This window comes from Nothobranchius furzeri, chromosome 2 (assembly GCF_043380555.1).
Source record: "Nothobranchius furzeri strain GRZ-AD chromosome 2, NfurGRZ-RIMD1, whole genome shotgun sequence".
Classification (NCBI taxonomy): Eukaryota; Metazoa; Chordata; class Actinopteri; order Cyprinodontiformes; family Nothobranchiidae; genus Nothobranchius; species Nothobranchius furzeri.
This window is the reverse complement of record NC_091742.1, coordinates 50,161,709-50,173,722: the sequence shown is the minus strand read 5'-3', so window position 1 is coordinate 50,173,722 and position 12,014 is coordinate 50,161,709. Positions and strand designations below refer to the sequence as shown.

Genomic DNA, 12,014 nt, shown 5'->3' with positions numbered 1-12,014 from the left:
GATGTAAATATGTAGTCTGCTTATGACCTAGAGACAGAGCTGGGTCGTAGGTCAGAATCTATGGTTTTCTTTTTAATTGTCCCAGAACAACATGACGTACTCAGAGCTATGGATGTCAGTCAACGGGGCAGTCCAACGTTGTTGCGGTCACTGCCTGTGCTTTTAAGTTACTGCTGCATTCTCCTGTTTGCAGTCCAGCCTAGCGCTGAGCATTCAGCAACGTGAACAGCTCCTCTCAGGATGTGCCCTGTGCAAATCAGCACCTTGGATAGCGCCGCTTTAGTGGAGCCATCCGCCTTGCACTGGATACGCCTCGTCGTGGATAAACAAGCAGCACCTTTAAAAGGGACTTGCACTCAGGTGGAGAGTGAGGATGCAGATCTGTGTTACACCGGTATCACACTGGAAGCATCAGCGACGTGAAACGGTGTACTCACGAACTTCAAACCGGTCCTTTTCACACCAGGAAAGTCTTGGCAGCAGCACGGCTTCCTCGCTGTGCTCTTCGCTGGACTCGCAAGATTACAAGATCCCTCGAGACTTCAGGTCACATTTTGTTTATGCAATCCGCCATTTAGCCAAAAAGAAGGAAATCACGTGATATATGATGTTGTTCCTCCAGAAATAAAGCCATGAAATACACCGCTGCACTTCTGGAGCAATGTTGTGAGTAAATAAGCCGTTGGATTAATCGTAAGCTTCATATATATAAAATTGCATCACTGCAGTACTTTTATTTTGAAATTTATGATTGATGAGAGCTAGTTAACAATAGAGCTAGTTAAACGTGCAACAATGTGATAATTCAATTAATGTAATCTATAAATGTCCATTAAAATATAAAAACTGGAATCAAAATGAGATATTTGGCAGAACAAAAAACTTGTCAAACACAATATTTCTTATAATAATTGTAGGCAGACAGCAGACAGAGCTGATGGAGGTTCTCAGTCATCAAAGGATGGCTGAAGGCTTTCCAGGAACAGGAGATGTGGTGTTGTCTCTTCTCTCTCTATTCTGCCAGATGAGCTGATAGGTTACAGGTGTGTGAGGACATCCTCATGCTGTCACACACAGATGACATGAGTTATCAGGTGATCAGCCAGGCTAATGATGAGGTGCAGAAAGAAAACAAATCCAGGAAAAATAATAACACTAATATGTGGTGTGGCTCACCTTATGTGCTCTTATAGAGTATTAACGTGTGCCTGCCTCATGGTGTAGAGTCCATATTTTGCTGAGTGTCCTGCAGTAATGCAGGTTATTATTTTACTTTTGATATCAAAAACAAAATATTTAATGTAAAAGTTATTTACCAGGTGAATCAGCTCACACGTCACCACCAAGTGTCACAGGACCAGAATCAGTAGCCTCCTTCAGGATGTCATGATGTAATCTAGCTCCAAGCTTGCAGCAGCAACACACGTGTAGCAATAAGCTATGAAACAAAAACATAGTTAATGTTAAAACTCAAAGGTTGTAATGATGATTAAAAAAAACTCACCTTTACTACACAGTCTGACAACAGAGTACTTTGGTTCATTTAGCCTGAAAAAAATATATATATATATAGCATCACAGTGTTGTGGGAGGTCACTTCCAGAGATGATGACAAACATGTGGAGAGCAGAGCAAGGATGGAGCTACAGGTTTTTCTGCTAGATCAGGAAGCCCTCAGGTAAAACGGGAGGTTGGTGTGAGTCTGGGAAGATACTCCTCTTCGGTGGTGACCTGCCAGTCTGAGACATGAGAAAAAAACAGAATACAGAGTACAATATTATAATTTAGAATGTTTTTACCTAGAACAGTTCATAGAGCTTGTGCTGTCATTCAGATGGAGGCTGCTCAGAAGCTCTCCACCACACCTATATACAGCCAACTTTGCGTCAGTTTATGTACTTCCATGAACACACACACCTGCTCTATATTTGACTTTGATTGGCTGTTGTTACTCATTTCAAGTCACATTTGGCTATACAGGGCCCGGGGCCAGGGATAGCAAAAAGATAAAAAAAAAAAAAGACATGTTGGCTATTTATATCATAGAAAGAGTAAGACTAGCACTTTTACAGATTCATGAAAATGTCATAAATAATTCTTAAAACGGGAAAAACTCTGCTACAATATCAAATTTAGAAAAATGAATTAAATTAGGTTATCATGCCTCTTAGCAATGTTATAACATAGTATGACTATAAATAGATTGTATGAAATAAGTAGAAAATGGAGAAAAAATGAATAAAGTGGTTCGCTCTCATTTGTCTAAAACTTTCCGCCAATAACACGGCTTGGACTGAAAGCAACTATTGTTCCATCTGCTAGTCGGTCTCGCCAAACCGCCATCTGCTCTTATCTGGGTCCATCACTGAGGTTCACAGTTCATTACTATCAGAGAAGGAGACACAGCTGGCTGCTACCACTTCAACTTTGGGACAAATTACCAGAGGAACATAAAGAGAGACACCATTTGAAGTCACGGACAACAAAAGATGTTTGGACTTAGAAAACAGCGACTGGTATTTAGCGCGTCCTCGTTTGCTCTGACAACACAGCTTTTGGGTTCTGGTAGAAGTGTGTGTTTACGTTCAAAAGTAAGCTTGTTCTGTAGATTTGTTATAGCAGCTTTATTGACCGGAGATCTCAAATGCTTTGTATCTTCTCACAGAATTAATGAACAAACACACTTTGGCTATTTTGGACACTTTGTTCGATTCACATTGGCAGGGCCCTCAGTAGCGTGTGTGAGATCCTCACTCAGCCACAACATTTTGCCTTCTCTTCATTTTGGTCACCAGTCTGTTGACATTTTACCATTTCTCAACCAGGACTTGTTGAAGGTCAACCCGCGTGTCGGCGTTTGTCACTCTAGTTTATGCAGCGTGACTAAGATATAGTCAATCAGGGATAGCTCAAAACGTTTAAATACTAAAAAAATATTGTGGAAATGTTGGCATATTTACTGAGCAATATTTAGGAAGCTGAGCAGTTGTCACCATCTGTTAGCTTTAAATGATCTATCAGAGCTTAATAAACAATATTAGTTCCTGTATGAATCCATGTGCACTCTTGTGAGTGTAATGTCACGTTATACATCTCTACACCAGTGATGCACAGGAGCTCTTTTCTTACTTTCTTAAATAATTTTTCTTTTTATTATTATTGTTATTATTTTTTTTTTAATCCCTTGTCCTGTCTGGCTGTGAAGCAAGCAGAATTGATGTCTGAATGCTGGTGACAAGCCTTACAGATTTACTCTCAGGTGGAGCATCAAAGCGTCTGCTTTTAATGTCACGCCTGATACTTAAAACTGTATTATTGCTTTTGAATGCTTTGTAATTCCGACCAGACACGGAGACAGAGGTAAAAGAGAAAGGAAAAGACACGGGGGGGGGGGGGGGGGGATAGACAACAATGAACAAGAGTCTGCTTCTAAACCTGCAGAAAGAGAGAAGATAAAAAGCAAAAAAACAAAACAGAAACAAAAAAAATGGGACACAACAATACAACAAGAGCAAGCTATCACTGCGTCAACTTGATGAAGAAAAATATAATCAACATTGTTTAACTGAACAATCACACGGTGATGGTAAAAAAACACAGTGCATTAAGTGCTCACCATAGTCTTAAGACATGTGTTGAACGTGCCCAAGTCCATACTTATGAGAGCACCATGTGAGCACCTGTGTGTGTACACACGCTTGTTTATGTAAGGTTTCTCTATAGGAGCATCCAATAGAGAGTGTGAGGGACCACAGATCTGCCCCCCGAAGATGCGTAGGAGACGGGGGGAGCTCCAAGTCCCAGAGATCCAGGCGCTGTCCCAGAACACAGGAACCCCAAGGAGACTGCAACCAGAAAGGGCCCCGCCCCCCTCGAGGGGCACAAAGGATCGTCCCGGGGGGCCACAACCAGCAGCCGGCAGAGCCCCTGGAGATCTCGGCGGCAAGCCCACACGCCGGCCCGCAGCCTCCCACCCCCTAGCCGGTCGAGCCCGGGACCCAGCGGCCCGGCACCCAGGGGTGACCACCCCCGCCGGGGACCCAGCAGAGCCCAGGGACCCAGACCCCACCAGGCCGCCACCGGGATTGATCAGGCAGACGCCAAAAATCTTAAACTCCCTGACCCAGGAGCCACGAACACTTAGGCAGACCAAGGCACCACACCCCACATCAGGTGTGGCAGGGGAAGGGGAGACGAAGATCTATATCATCAAAAGAAGTCCCAGGACAGGGGAGGAGTCAAAGGCCCCACCTGACATATACAGTCATACACAAACACAGTCACACACTCCCTCCCTCATGCTCACACATGCACATACAAGCAAAGACTTACAAAAATGCACGCCGGACACCAGGCCCGGAGTGGCTAATCGGGAGGGTCTGGAGAATTCCCGGTGGGCCGCGCGATGTTTGGGCCGCATGGGCCGGTGCTCTCGTTTTTGTTTTTTATCATTTTATTTTTATTTTTTGGTGCCGGTGTTCAGTCATGGCACTGAGGCCGCCGGGCTGATCTCATACGCTCCTCCCGGCTGTCTCTACCTGCAGGCTGCAGCTCTTTTTTTTTCTTTTTCCCCTATATGCGCCTGTGCGCACCACGTGACCACGCAGTTGACGGAAAGATGGAAAGTAGAAAGAGCAAGGGTGGCGCAGAGAAGGCAAGAATTAAAAAGAGGAAAGCGCTGGAAACAGATGCAGCTAAATGTGCAAAAATGAGCACCTTTTTTTCTCAAACAAGCTTATATATATATATATATATATATATATATATATATATATATATATATATATATATATATATATATATATAAACACTGAGGAAGTAGATGACTAACAAAGGCTAGGTATTTTAATGAATACCTCATGTTCGATATGTGGGAACAGAAAGTATTCACATAATAAAGGGAGGAAATAAAACAAAACCAAAACAACTAAAAATTAAACGATTTCATCAAAGCAACACAAAATTGCAACATATAAAATCACAGAAAGCAGAATAAGAAAAGAATCACAAAATCCATGGACATTTCTGCTTTTCCACTGCTGCCAACCCAATCCCAGGAGAACTATGGGCTGATGCAACGAGCGCCAGCACACATTCAGAGTAAAGTTCTTTCCTGTCTTAGTTAACAACTACAACTTTGTTCACGGGTTGCATAAAAAGTCACAACAATCATTTGTTTTCCGTTGATCTGACTGGTTAATGCTGACCATGTGAGCGAATATGCTTTAACCAACCATCTGTGATGAACCATCTGGCTCATCAGCTTCTGGTTAGCTCTGTCAGCTTCTGAGAGTGGTGTCTCTGGATACTACAAAATGTGTTTTCACCTGTTAATATGTTGTAATAAAAATCATGGCGTGTTTTTAGATGGGACACGTTGGACTGGATCTTATAAAACAGCATTTTAGTAAAACTTATGACTCAAGCTGCTTAAATAATGTTTGTTTTTGTTTACAACGCATGAATTTATGTTTTAAATGTATTTGTTAAAAGTTCCTCAAGGTACCGTTAGCCCGCTACATATGTATTGGCTAAATGTTTGTAGCGGAATATAGTTGGTTTATTCTTACACTTTTATTAAGGTCCAGAGATATAACTGATCCAAACCTGAGCTTGATCATTAATCTTTGGACCGGGCCCTTAGAATCAAAAGAGGTTGTTTTTACCACAGGGAATTTTATTCAAACACCTTGTATTGAATTAGAGACAAGAAGACATGAGACGTTTAAGAATACTTAATTTATAATTATTCGAACAATTACAGGACTAACTCTCTAATGATGGATGCAGATGAATGTAAGCTGAAGTGTTGGTGTGTGTGTGTGTGTCAGTTCAGAATCTCTTATTTGACAGAGGCGAGTCTGAGTGCAAGATGTTGTTTGCCCTAACTGACCGACGATGGACTTCAGGAGTTAGACATGAGACGCAATCTATGCCGATCCACGTACCGTGCGGAGACTTCCGTGTTAGATCCGGATGCCAGGTCCTCGGACCCTCCTTGTGCTGGAACTGGTGAAACAGCGTCAGCAGCACGACAAACCAGTCTGAGGATCGTCTCCCGGTACAACGGCAGGTTTCCAGCGTCACGTAGAGACCCCCCTTTTTGGGTCAGAGAGTTCAGCTTTTATTCTGAAGGAACCGTCGTCTTGTTGATAAAACGACAGAATTTCCAGCTTGACAGTTCTCAGCTTAAAAGTAGAAAATACAGCTGGCCAGTCTGTACTTCACTTAGCGATGATGGACATCGGATGGATTTGAGAGCTGGTTGAGTACTTGGTTAGAACTCCGTTGAGCGTGCGTTGAACTACGTTGGAACTAACTTAAAATGGCGTTGTTCTGTTTTATTAGGCTTAGTTGTTTTTGATTCTTAACGAATCAGAGTGGACAGATTAACTAAACACCACAGGGCTCTGCCACGCATCAGAGAGGAAGTTCTGACTGGATGAGTGAACAATGTGTCATGTGTTTACCTTATGTGGATCAGAATGTCTAGCTCAGTTAGCCCAAGTCCTGTTATTCATTAAACACATAAATCATACATTGTGATTTCACAGATCAGTCACCTGATTATTATTGACCAACAGTTGTTTTGATTAGCTTATTAGAAATAAAGTTCTTTCATTAACTAATGAAAAGCGTTCTTCGTCCTTCTTCTGTCTTCTTTGCTGGAATGTAAACATCAGAAGCAAGCGCACGACCATGGCAATTTATGCACACTGTCACTGTGTCAAAGGGCAGCTGTTAAGGGCAGAAATGGCATATTCATAACGCTACATGTTCATGCGTGCTAAAAGCTAACTGAATATGAAGCCCATTATTACCTAATTCCCACGTTCTGAATATATGGGAAAAGGAACCCATCACAAAATGTGTATTTATTAGGGAAGTTTCATATTATGAGTCGATATTAATTATTGGCTGATATCATCATTTAAATTTAATATTGGAAAATATCAGTATCGGTTTTCAGTCTTTAAATGACAGCTTTTACATACCATACACATACTATACATCAAGGTCTTCAGCTACATCTACTCTCTCTTAACATATCATAGTACAGAGGTAAAGTTTTTCAGATACTTTAGTTTATTTGGCACAATTGTTGAGGTAGAATTTTGCCCAGTGCAGTCAACACACACTGTCCTCACATCATGTAGCTGTGTGTAGCTAGCTAGCGGCTAACAAACAAGCAAAACAAAAACAAGAATCTTCATCCATTCATATCTGAAGATATTTATAAATGTTTTGTCACTGTAACTGCAATGTACAGAACAAAATACATTATTAACTAATAAACACATCTTAGCTTAGGGAAAATGAGATCCAGCTGCTCTGAACGCTAACACGTTTCTTATGACTAACTTAAATTGAAGGAGTTGTCATTTTGCACAGAAAACGTTTGAAATTTAAGTATGCATGTTAAGAGATATGTGATGTTAGTTATCTAAAATGCTGAACTTTTTCTCTTAATGAGAGTGGTACACTGCATACATCCATATCGGTTTATATCTGTATCATAACTTAGGGTCAGACAACATGGGTACATCGAATATTGGTGGAAAAGCCAATACCAATCATCCCTAGTGACTATAGGATCTTTTGTGGCATTACTTATATTGGTTGTCTGTAATCACAAAAAATAAACAGTTGGCTATAGCCAGAATTGTATTGGGCTTTAGAGTGCAGTATGGCTGTTTAAAGCTCAGTAACACACACTTGCACACAATATTTAAATACACACGCCAGGACAAATACCATTAAAGATAAAATCTTCAGAATGTGAATGAGACTGTTTGCTAGTAGAGTCAGAATACTGATGATTTAACTGTCTATCTGGTGAAAAATAAAGGAGCGTGGGTCTGAAACATGCATCTAAAACAAACTGCTGTCATGTTCTGTGTCTCTTTGTTCCCCAGCCCCTCCAGTTCCCACTCCAGGTTCTCCTTTTGTGTTTCATAGCGCCCTCATGTGTCCTTTGTCTGCATCTCATTTATGTGTCTCCTGTGTTCCTTTAGTCTTCTCCAGTAACCCCTCTGCAGCCAGTCATCCCTCTGCAGTGTTTATAGTTTCAGCTTTTCATTTTTATTAGTTTCTTTAATATGTTTTGTCCCACCGGTTTTTGTAGTTCTCCTTCCCTTTAGAATTTTAGTTATATGGTTGCTTTTCTGTTTTTAGGTTCACTCTTAGGTCATGTTAGTTTTTTTCTCTGATTAGTCATTGCTTTCACCTGGTACTCCCCCCACACTCCACACACCTGCAGCTCATCTGCCTCCCATTATGCCCCAGTGTATTTAAGCCCTGTCTTGTCTCTGTGTCTTGTCGGTCCATTGTCATTGTCAGTGTTTTGTCCATTTCGTGTGTTCTCCTGATCTTGCTCATGAAAGAGCTTCTGTTTTGCCTTTTTTGCCAGCATTCGCCTTTGGATTTATGCCCAGCCTCCTAAAATAAAAGGATTTTTAGTTCATATCCACTTCTGCCTCGTGTCATCCTGGGTTACTGCATTTTGGGTCCAAACCATCCTCTCAATGCGACAACTGCATGTTTTAAAAACCAGCAAATTTTCTCTAGATGCTTTTCAGCATTCAAGTGCAAGTTGGTAGCTTACCTGCTAATGCCTCTTTCACTCAGGACGCAGATAGGGTCTTTACAAACCACGTGACCTATTGGAACATACTGGACGGGGTAAATTAGGAAAACTTCATATAAGTCGAAGGCAATCATGATGCTGCTGATCAAATAGGTCATTCTCTTCTGGATACGGTCTCCTGCACCCTCACCACTCAACATACAACATCACCACACAGTCTTCCTGATCAGACCACATCCTAGGCTCTTCCATTAAATGCTTAAACAGCGAGGTTGGAATGCTGGTGTCGTAATCTAGGCATGAGACCAGTGTCATAGTCTGAGACTTTCATGTCCAAGCATACTTTCCATGCCATCATTAACTGTGCTCTGGGTAAATACACAACTGTTCCATGTCAGTCATCCAGCATTATCTGGTCATGTGTCAGTGTAGGGATCATGTGCCCATTGCCTGGCTTTTTCCCATCCCTCACTGATGCTGAGTGAGAGTTTCTTGTTCTGAAGACAGAATCTTGTATTCCTTAGCTGGTTTTCCATTAGAATGCCCCATTGCAATGTGCAATGGTGTACCCATTCCATAAAATGTTGAAAACTATCGTTTTAATTCCACTTCACAGTAAAGATGAAAAGGAAGGAAAGAGAGAAAATGATCTTTTATAGCTCTCAAGATCACAAGGTGCTTCACAAAAACGTATAAATATAAAAATGATTTTAAAAATGATTAAAAATATGTATAAAATGAGATAAAAAAATATAATAAAAAAATGCAAGGAAAGGGAAAATAAATAGGAAAGAGGGACATCAGTGGATCCCGGGAAGGGTAGAATAGGAGCTGAATAAGGAGAGGGTGATGAAGGTCATGCAAAAGCCAGCTTGAACAAGTGAGTCTTCAGCTGATTTTGAAGGACACCACTGAGTCCACTGATCTCCGGCTCAGGGGGAGAGAGGTCCAGAGTCCGGGCGCCACAGCAGCAAATGATCTGTCACCTTTGGTCTTTAGCCTGGTGGTGCACAACCAGTAGGCTTTGGTCACACCAGTTATGCGCTGGTGTTGGTCCATCACCAAAAGCCTTCATAAGAACATTTCATTTTTCAGTTGCAAGGTGTCAAAATGTGTACAAGTTCAAGGGGTATACATATTTTGCAAGGTACTGTATGTGCTGCTGTCATGTCAGTATGGACCAGAACCTTGTGGGATACTTCCAAAACCTTAATGAATCGTTGACATGAAGACTTACAGCAGTTTGGAATGAAAAAATGTGATCCAGCCTTGTAGCACTACACATGAGTGTATATTTGCTTTTCGATGTTTCATCTTAGCTGAAAATATTGACATGACAAATTATGTAATGTTGTGTAAGAAGAAACAGCCTTTCCTGATGCAGAACTCCAGTGTTTTAACCACTTAAGTAACTGCTTTGATCAAATCCCGTTAATCTCACCAAAAAGAAACCACCTAGTTAGAACTGAACAATAACCTTTACGTCACCTTCACAGCAGCTCCTTCACATATTGGTACATTTTCCTTTGTCCTTGGAGTCCAATCAAGCTGCACCTTAAGTGTCAGTCACAGTTCAGAGACAAGTAGCTCATTGAGATCAGCCACCCTTTAAAATCTGAATGCATCTGATGTTGGTGTGATTTTAAGATTGGTGGTGAAGTGGACCTATGTGCTCTTTGTAAAAACAACAAACATGCACAAGGCCTTTAGTTGCTCGTGCCTGTCATCGTGAGCTGCGTAGTGTTTTCCTTTGATCGCAGCCTTTCAGTCTGAGCAGCAGATGAAGTGGCTGCATTGTTTAGGGCTGATAACTGAAAGGCTGCAGAATCAACCCTCTCACCTCAAGGATGTGCTATTGCCTCACTCTGATTGCAGAAAAACAGACATGTATACACAGCATTTATAGTGTTTGTTACTAGAACACTGAAAGCACAATGATGCTTTTGATGATGCAAATTCAGTTTGTTCATGAGAAATTAATATCAGGGGAAATGATGAGACATCTTCTCTATTTTATGTTGGTAATTTCCTCATTTTCTTCCCAATTTGGTCAATTCTTATTTTAGTTTGGATGTACGCGTTTGTGGTTTTTAGTTATGCTGTTGTGTGCCAATGATGAATAAAAATCTAAATGGAAAAAAGAAATTTGTTTTGAGGAATTTGTTTTACTAGTTCTCATTGTTTTTGTTATTTCTTACCTTTATTTTAGCCTTTATTGTCATGACTGTGGGGAGTTTCCTGACCCAAGACATGCAGAATCACACTGAGAGACGTAGGTAAGAAAAAATAAAATGTTTTATTTGGAAAGTGAACTAAAGGTGCACCGCCAGGTGATGCTGAGCACAGCTCCGGGGCTGGGTCTGCTGAGACAAACACTGGTCGGTGTTTGGATAGAGTGGAATAAAACTAGGAGGACTGAGTTTCTGAGGTTCTTACTGTAGAACTGAAATCCAAGATCTTGGGAGGGTAGACAGGACTGGGTGGCGCTGCGTCTGTGGTAATCCAAAATCCAAGGGAGGTGAGCGGTGGGAGAGCAGGTCGGTCCAGTTGGAGAGCGAGATCAGGCTCTGAAGTGAAATCCAGTTTATTGCTGAGTTATCTTGTCGTGAAAGTTCCTGGTGATGACAAGGCGAAGTACATACTAAAACACTTACTACTGCGAGTGAGCACAATGCAAAATACTACAGCTATAGTACACTAAGATGGCAAGAGCAACCCAAAAGTGAGTAATCATCCGGCACTCCTTATAAACACTGGACCGGTTGATTTGAGATAGCCTGCAGCTGGCTGCTCTCAGGAACCGCCCACCTGCAGAGACTGAAGCACAATGAACAGAATGGTGCTGACTCACCCCAGATCCCGACATTTATATTCATGGCTGGTGTTAGAAGTATTTATAATAAGCAGGAATGTCGGACTCAATTTCACTGGAGGACACTATAAATAAATTGCAGTTTTCACATTTATGCTGCTTTATTCAGAAAGAAATATGAGCTTTTCTTTAAAAAAACATCAAAACTGTACTCTCCTTGCTGCGCGCTCGTTTTTAACACTTTAAAGGTGAAGTTTGTTGGAATATAGCGAGAATTTTACGGTGAGAAAATCCCAAAAGAGTAATGTTTCAGTCATTTTGGAAGGAAGGTTATACTGAAACATATTTCAGATAAATTTTTCTCCTTTCAAAACAAAGGAAGGGGGGATGTAACTAGTGACTACTGTTTACCATCAGTGAGTGTGAGGTTGTCATATCTTCTGTGAGCTAATACTGCAGTGCTGACAACTGTAATTTGACGATGGCCAGCAAAAAGCTCCAGAGTAGTTTTAAGTCGTTGCAGTAACCAAATTTTACCACAAGACGTCATTTTTACTTCATTTCTACATAATGCACCTTTAATCTAACAGCTGAAATGTCTCCTCAGCCTTCATT

General features: G+C 41.2%; 1 long non-coding RNA gene across 1 annotated transcript; it reads right to left on the bottom strand.

Annotated features, from left to right (window-relative positions):
* Nucleotides 1-736: 736 nt before the first annotated feature.
* LOC129162034 (uncharacterized) lies at nt 737-11,499 on the bottom strand. The gene is made up of 5 exons (XR_011519226.1): nt 11,024-11,499; nt 1,505-1,739; nt 1,317-1,438; nt 1,177-1,246; nt 737-1,064 (listed from the first exon to the last, which is right to left on the bottom strand). It is a non-coding gene; the product is annotated as an uncharacterized lncRNA (long non-coding RNA).
* Nucleotides 11,500-12,014: the final 515 nt, after the last annotated feature.